The 8,527-nt window shown below is 42.2% G+C and overlaps 1 pseudogene; it reads left to right on the forward strand.

Moving 5' to 3' along the window:
* Window positions 1–4,804: 4,804 nt before the first annotated feature.
* Window positions 4,805–8,094, forward strand: LOC104879112 (uncharacterized; annotated as a pseudogene).
* Window positions 8,095–8,527: the final 433 nt, after the last annotated feature.

An 8,527-nucleotide genomic window follows, 5' to 3' on the forward strand; every position in this document is an offset into this window, starting at 1 on the left:
TTTGCCTTTTCAAGCCATTTGTTCTGTGAGTAGGGAAGAACTTCTTGAGGAATTCAGCTTGTAAATCAGTTCAAGTATGGATACTCCTTGGCCTTAAAGAATTAAGCCAAATCTTGGCCTTATCCTTTAAAGTAAAAGGAAATAGTTTAAGCCTCATCAGGTCGATAGAAGCTCCTCCCTCTCGGAATGTATTACAAACATCTTCAAATTCCTTGATATGTGCGTAGGGATTCTCACTTTCCATCCCATGGAAAGTTAGTAGAAGTGGCATAATATGGGGTCTGATCACTAGCTGCTCTGTAGGGGGGCACTATACATGATGGTGCACTCATACGAGGTGGATGCATGCGGTCCCTTATTGATATGAATTCATTGGGATTGTCTTGGTGACCATGGTGACTATGCTGATCTTCAAGTGTAGCTTCCATGATATTCAAGGTCAATTCTAACTCCTTGGTATGAGGTGTTTCAAATTTAACAAGCCTTCCTCCTCTATCTCGTATCCACTTTGGCATACACAACTAGTATAAACTGTAACTAAAATGAAAATAAAAGAAAACAAAAGAAAACAGGGCTACCAAAAAAAACTAAAATGAACTAAACTGAATTTAAAAGATATATTAGATTATGAACAAGTAAAGATACAATAAAAAAAAAAGAATTAGTAAAATGAAAGAAAAGTTACCAACTCGTGATGAAAATCACAAGTACACTGAAATAGTATCACTATGAAGTTGGCACCTTCCCCGGCAACGACGCCATTTGATTCGTGCCCAATTGGTGTATCAGCTGATTCATGTCCAGTTGGTGCTCCTTGATTGAGGGAGTAATCAACAAAATTTATAACCTATTACACCATGAACTAGGGTAGCAAAGACAAAGCTACTATAGCATAGTGGCTCTAGGATCGTTCACTGGGAAGGGTTTTCAATTCATTAATGATACCAATTCAAAGTGAATTGGTGCTTTTTCATTTCAAGGTTAGCTTAAGAAATAAAACACAAACTTTGATTGAAAAAGGTTTAGGTTTAAGCTAATGACAAAGGAAGTAATGGAAATTACTTATGAAGAAAAACAGTCCTTGGAGGTTTACGTTCACAGGGGAGGTTCCTCGTGCAAAAACAGATCTCCGATCATTTGGTTCATTTCCTCACATTAGAGAATTAACATATAGTCAATTCTCTAACCGGTGCTGTACAGATGCTTCCCATTAATGGGTTCAAACACTAAATCCCTCTCGCTGATACATCTTGCAATGGCACGTGCCTCTCACCTAGCATTTGCCATTCAAGGTGATCTTTAACCTTGGATTACCCGTCAAAAGCTCGCAAGAGATAACTAATGGATGTCTCCATGGAGTCTAAAAGCTTACCAAGTGTTGGCTATTCTAGAAAATCCTACCTTCAAACCACCTCCCAAAGGCTCGCAAGAGATAAACTAGTGCATCTCAATGAATGGAGATCACTTGCCTTACCAAGTGTTGGCCCAAGTGATATAAAGGCATTTTAAGTTAACTAAAAAGATAAAAACCATTACTGGGTCACACTTTCTCTTCATTAACGGCTGAAACCACAAAGCTATAAATTTTTGCACTTGGAACCTTTCCCGGCAACCTTAGATCCAAGGAACTAAAAGTTTAGCCACTCATTCTCTGAGGATACTTCCTCAGAACTTGTTTGGCTAGTAAGAAAAATTAAATGAATATAAACAATCAAAACAAATAGGTAAGGTAGAGCAAAGGCTCTGTATTTTACTTCCTTCCAAAACTTGTACAAAAGATCAAGATCATTACAAAACTATATATAAGGGCTTATTCACCCTTTGTTCTTACTTAAAGACTAAGAAATCCTATGATAGGTGGGTTACAAGGAGATTTTGGGAATTTAGACATCAAATATCTAAAGCAAAATATCTCAAAATGTCAGTAGCAAATATTAGGAAGCTTCAGGAGAAAACCGTGACACTGTGCAAAATGGCTGCGAAATTCTCTGGGTGAGCGCTATCGGCACTGTGCAAAAAATGGCTGCGAAATTCTCCGGGTGAGCGCTATCAGCAGATCCGGATATGTATACCCGGAGAAGTTGAAACGCCTTCCTCTCCCATCCGGAGATGGTGGAACGTCACCCGGACAGAATTCCGAATGTGGGAGAGGAGAAGATGGAACGTCACCCGGGTGACCGTCCGCGTGTGCATGGTGTAGGGACCCATCTGGAGCAACTCCATCCGGATTCCCTAAGCGGGCACGCGGCGCTCGCGAACATCACACCCGAACGATTTCCTCAAGCGGGCACGCGGCGCTTGCGAACATCACACCCGGACGATTTCCTCAAGCGGGGCACGCGGCGCTTGCGAACATCTTTTCCATCCGGCGTCAGGCGCTAGATGTGAAACATCCGAAGAAAGTGGCACGTCACCCGGACAGAATTCCGGATGTCCGGGTAAAGTGGCGGCAGCCGGTTGGAATTCCTACCCGGGTGGAATGTCGGCGGAGAAGAATTCCGGATGTGGGAATTTCCGTCCGGGTAAAGTGGCGGCAGTCGGATGGAATTCCTGAGCAGGATCCCATACTCCTTGCATTTCGGATTTGCTTATGGAAAAGGACTTCAAAACTTCGGTTCTTCATGTTTCTGAGCTCTTCATTGCTTTGCCATGGATTCCAAAGAACTCTCCTCAATCTAGGATTGCTTTGGTGATCAAAAAGCTATCAAAACACCAAAACTTAACACAATTTGATTAGAATTGATTGCAAGGGTCCTTAACATGTTAATTGAGTTAAAAGGTGATAACTACTACTCAAAAGTGTTTAAAAGAGTTAATTACCAGCTATGAAATAACACTTTTTGAGTAGTAATTAGTTCATCATTTAGAGAAAAAGGTAAACGATGGCTTTTGCCAAGTTTACAACCAACACAAATTTCAGAATCAATGTTCACCAATTTATTACTACAAGAAATATATCCTAATCTAGAAAGAGAAGCGATAGTACGATAATTGGGATGACCAAGGCAGGCATGCCATAAACGAACAAAGGCTCGCGGTGAAGGAGAAGTGGTGGACATAAGGGCATGATGACAACGATCCAACACGTAGAGACCATTTTCACATCTTCCGACTCCCAATATAGTTCTTGTGACCTGATCCTGTATGGTAAAACCAGAGGAAGAGAAGGTAACAAGACAATTATTGTCTTTAGTAAGTTGACTAATCGAAATAAGATTTTTCTTAATGCCAGGAACAACTAAGACATTTGATAAAAGAAGAGAACTAGACGGAATAAGAGATGAAATGGAACCAGTATGAGAAATTGCTAAAGATTGACCATTTCCAACCATGACACGTTCATTACCAGAGTAGAGAGTTGGTTGATCCACAACCTCGGTGTCACTTGTCATATGGGACGTTGCACCAGAATCAGGAAACCATTCAGAGTCATTCAGGTCTTGAATCGAGCAAGCTGAAAAAGCTTCAGCAATATTAGCCAACTGCTTCTTCTTGAGTTTCAAGAAGCTCCAGCAACGTTTAGCTAGGTGTCCATCTTTGTCACACAAATGGCAGTGAACGGTGGATGATGACTTCGAATTTACAGAAGAGCTAGACGAAGTGAGAGGCCGATTCTTCCATTGCTTAGCCCCTACAGATATGGAAGTCTGCTGCACATAATAAGTAGAGTTAGAAGACGAGTGGGAAATCAACCTTTTAAAAATCTCATGACTCAAAACTTTCAGAACAATCTCGACAAAGGAGGGTAGCTGAAGCTGTGACATCATGGTGGTGGAGAAGATCTTGTAGTCGGGCCCTAATGCTCGTAAATACCAGTGAACTTTATCTGTGTCGTCAATGGGACGACCGATCGTAGCCAATTGATCACAAAGACCTTTGAAGGTATGGGAAAATTCAGCAATGGACTGAGACCCATGTTGCATCAGTTGGAGTTCATCCTTGAGTTGCAGTTCACAAGTCTTTGATTGGTGCGAGAATGAGACTTCAAGAGCGTGCCAAGCCTCATGAGAATGACATAAACCCAAGACTTCACTCATAGACTCCTCTGTAAGAGAAGAGTAGAGTAAACTGAGAAGCGTTTGATCAATATGTAGCCAAGAAGTGTACGCTGGATTTGACTTGGTGGTGCCATAAGCGGCAAGAATTGTGGCTGAGGGAGCCCTGATGCTACCATCCAAATAGCTAAACAAATCTTGACTGGCTAACAGTGGAACAAACTGATTTTTCCACAATAAGTGATTTGAGGAAGTCAGTTTAATGGTGAGCATATGCACCATTGTGTTAAGCGGAAGAGAAGAAGATGAAGAAGCCGAATCAGCCATGGTTAGAATCAAAGAAAAAAATCCTTGTGCTCTGATACCATAAAGATGTTTAAGAAACAATGTATATGGCTGAAATCCTCCTTGTCGTATGCAGGAGATAATATCAAATATATATAGAATAAATTACAACAATCTGATCCTATAAAATAGGAAAGGTTTGAAATACAAATATTGAAAACATATCTACATATATTTATAGCTATACAATCGGATCTTATGGAACCGAATTGGGATATAGCAAATCTGATGGAGAATCAAATGATTCTCCCTTATTAGGACCAAACAGCAATTGCGACAACAGCCGCGCCGAGTTTGAGTGCACGTGCCTGGCGGGGTTCAAACCCAAGTCGCCATGTGACTGAGTGCTTGAAGACGAGCACATCTTGCACGGGGAAGAGACTTCCAGATTTGCAGCTCTTGGGAATGCGAAGGCTTTGAATTGGAGGTCTCATGGGCAGAAGAGAAACATCATCTGTGCTCGTATGGCGTCTCCCTGGAACTTGGGCACGGATGGATCTGCAGCCACAAAATTCAATGATTCATCTCATCTAAAGAATCCAAGTGCTGATGGAGACCGTGAGGATGATTCTGATGTTCTTGTTGAGTCCAGAGATGTGTATAAGTCACTTGAGGAGGAGCACATCTTGAGAGGTGTGAATTTTAAGATTAGACATGGGGAAGCTGTTGGGATTATTGGGCCTTTTAGCACTAGGAAAATCAGAATGCGGCACTGCATGGAAATGCAATACTGTGTGGGTCCCACATGAATACAGAAATATTATCAAGAGAAAAGCCTGAACTGAGAAGGTTTAAAAACCCATGTTGATCATCTATCTAAATTGGAAGTTTTCTTCGCAAGCTGGCAATCATCCTTCATACAGTTCGTCTAGAATATCCGTCTAAAGAGGAAGTTGCTTCCAGGTTTCAGACCGAGTCTTATCCAGTTTGGGGAGGACGATGACACCAATTATTAAATGGGATATGCAGTGAAAGAGGGAGAACATAAAATATCTGGGCAAATCTAAATAGCAAAGGAGAAACAAGAGGATGGTGGAGTTTGGTATCTTCTAGGCAGCCACTCTCGAAAGTCCAGAAATGTAGGATCCATCAGAAAGCCTCTAGCTTACTACCCCTGTGCCTTCACGTATGTGAAGAAGTTGCTGAATCCTATTGACTGAGCATTAATTTCTTATTCTGGGCAATTTGATACGCTTGAAGAATGAGAAGTTATTCGGGAAATATTGGAAGACATCAGTTGGAGTGCACCAAGTTCTGGCTTGGGTTGCGATGGCAGTAGCATGAAAACAGAAACTTTAAGAAGAGATGGCAGTAAAATCAATAGAAGACTAAGTCAGATGTATACTAGATTATCTGATATGGGAATTGTAACCACATTTTCTAAAATTTCCGAGCAGTCTCTAGAATATCTCTCTTTGAAAATCATTCCAGTAAGGTTGGAGACAACACTGCTATGTCTCTCACCAAGTGTTGGGAGACTCATTTGACTTTGGGTTTATCTTGGTTAAGAACTTCCAGTGTATGGTTCAGCTCCAAATAACACAGAGGCCTCTCAAAAGATCTTGTCATTTTCAGCGAAGAATTCATTCATCAAAGTTGATCCTTCGAAAGACTTCTGCTCAAGGTCTATCTTCAGTTGATGGCAATTTAGTAAGCATCAGTGAGAATCAGAATGTAATCATTGCACAACATATTCGAGTCCCCGAGACCGATCATTGTCGGCTTACCTTTGGCAGCTTTGGAGCAAATTTTGCGTCTGGGTTTCAAGCAGTTGGAAATGCAAAAGAACCAAAGTGTAGAACCTTCTGCAAGTTTATCAGTATCACCACCAAAATCTTCCAGTGATGATGGCAGCAAGCAAGTAGATCTGGATGACCAATTTAGAAATTTTGGGACTGCTTCACAGCATCTGGCGAAGCTTCTGAGCATCAATTGCCTGATAAAAAGGAGTCTTCAAATCCTCAAAATTTGGAAAACTATGCAGATATTGGATTGGTTCGAGAAAGTAGCCCATCTTATACTCCTTTAGAGTCACAACAGCAGCAAGAACATCATGTCTTACCGAGTTTCCCTCATGCATATGATCCCCAGGTTGGTTATGATATTCTGTACTTCAGACCTACAATGGATGAAACAGTACGAGGGCAGGGTTTACCATCTCCCTAGGAGGCCATCGCCTCACATACAGCTAATAGCATCCCAGCGTCAACCACCAGTGCCCCAGATGTATCACCAAGTTCATGTTCCTCATTTTGCTAATTTAATGCCATATCGCCAGTTCCTCTCCCTAGTTTACGTCCCACCAATGGCCATGCCTGGCTATTCTAGTAACCCTACTTATACTCATCCTTCAAATGCCAACAGTTACCTGCTGATGCCTGGAGGGAGCTCCCATCTTGGTGCAAACAGACTCAAGCATGGAATCCAGCTGTTAAAACCTGTTCTTGCTGGCAGTCCCACAGGGTTTGGAAATTTTACTAATCCAACTGGGTATGCTATTAATGCTCCCAGTGTTGTTGGCAGTGCAACTGGACTTGAAGATTCATCCAGGGTCAAGTACAAAGATGGTAACATTTACGTTCCAAATCCATAGGCTGAGACATTGGAAATTTGGATCCAGAACCCGGGGGAGCTTCCGGGTCTTCAATATGCTCCATACTACAACATGCCTGCCCAAACCCCTCATGCTGCTTATATGTCTTCCCACACAGGCCATGCATCCTTCAATGTAGCTGTAGCAGCAGCCCAATCTTCTCACATGCAGTTCCACGGGCTGTACCACTCTCCTCCACAGCCTGCTGCAATGGCAAGCCCCCACCATCTAGGCCCTACCATGGGTGGTAACGTTGGAGTTGGGGTGGTAGCAGCAACACCTGGACCTCAGGTGGATGCCTATCAGCAGCCTCAGCTGGGTCATCTCAACTGGACCACAAACTTCTGAAACTAAGAAAGCTCCACAGAAATCCGACAAAACAGTACATGGTGTTCTTTATGGCGTTTGGAAGAGAGAAGAGGTGTCGGGGTTCTTTAAGGGATTGCAAGCTCAGATCCTGAAAACCGCACTAAGCTCAGCATTGCTTTTGATGATCAAGGAGAAAATTGCAGCAAGCACTTGGGTAATAATACTTGCAGCCAAAAAGTACTTATTGCTCACAGAGAGTAGACTGAAGAGTGTTTAGAAGCCATAACATCTATGGTGGTACACATGATCAGTTGTAGATAATTTGGTTTCACTTGATGTTGGCAAACAGGAGGATAACTATAGAGCCCAAGTTCAATTGCTTTCGTTGAAATTCGATTGCAGGAACAAAGGTGTAATTGGGCCCCATTTGATTATGGCTCCAAAGGCTGTGTTACCAAATCGGGTAAATGAATTCTCAACATGCGCTCCTAGCGTTGCAGCCGCCCCAACTAAGCAAGAGCTGGAATTATCATTTCCTGTTAAGTTCCACTGTCACCCATGATTAAATGAAGCTCTCAAGCTCTTTTCCAGCAATGTCTTTGATATCAAATGCCCACCAGAATCCCCATTCAGTAACTACTTCAAGTCAGTAGTAAAGTGAAGAGTTGTGACTAGATTTGCTTCATGAACTCTCCTCATCAGGGCAGTGAACCATTTTCCATACCATATCAGTCTCACTCCGGTGACCTATTATGTGTCAGTTTGAGCTCATGGATCCAAGGGAGACACGGATAGGTAAAGTTGGTTATGCCAGGGTCCGTACTTCTCAAAAGCAACTCAAGTTTGCTGGAACTCTTCACCCCTCACCAGAAGTCACCAAAACTTTGAACAACAGGAGCCCCGGATGATTCGTCCCTAGCAGCGGCAGTGGCAATGGCACCATTTGATTTGAGGTTCAATCCCCGGCAACGGCGCCATTTGATTCATGCCCAGTTGGTGTCTCAGCTGATTCGTGTCCAGCTGGTGCTCCTTGATTGAGGGAGTAATCAACAAAATTTATAACCTATTACACCATATACTAGGGTAGCAAAGAAAAAGCTACTATAGCATAGTGGCTCTAGGATCGTTCACTGGGATGGGTTTTCACTTTGCAAATGATATTAATTCAAAGCTGAATTGGTGGCTTTTCATTTCAAGGTTAGCTTTAAAAGAAAACATAAGTTTGAATGAAAACGGATGGTATTAAGCTAACATAACATAAAGTAACTAAAATTAACTAGAAAGA

The sequence above is a fragment of the Vitis vinifera genome, chromosome 4 (assembly GCF_030704535.1).
Source record: "Vitis vinifera cultivar Pinot Noir 40024 chromosome 4, ASM3070453v1".
NCBI lineage: Eukaryota > Viridiplantae > Streptophyta > Magnoliopsida > Vitales > Vitaceae > Vitis > Vitis vinifera.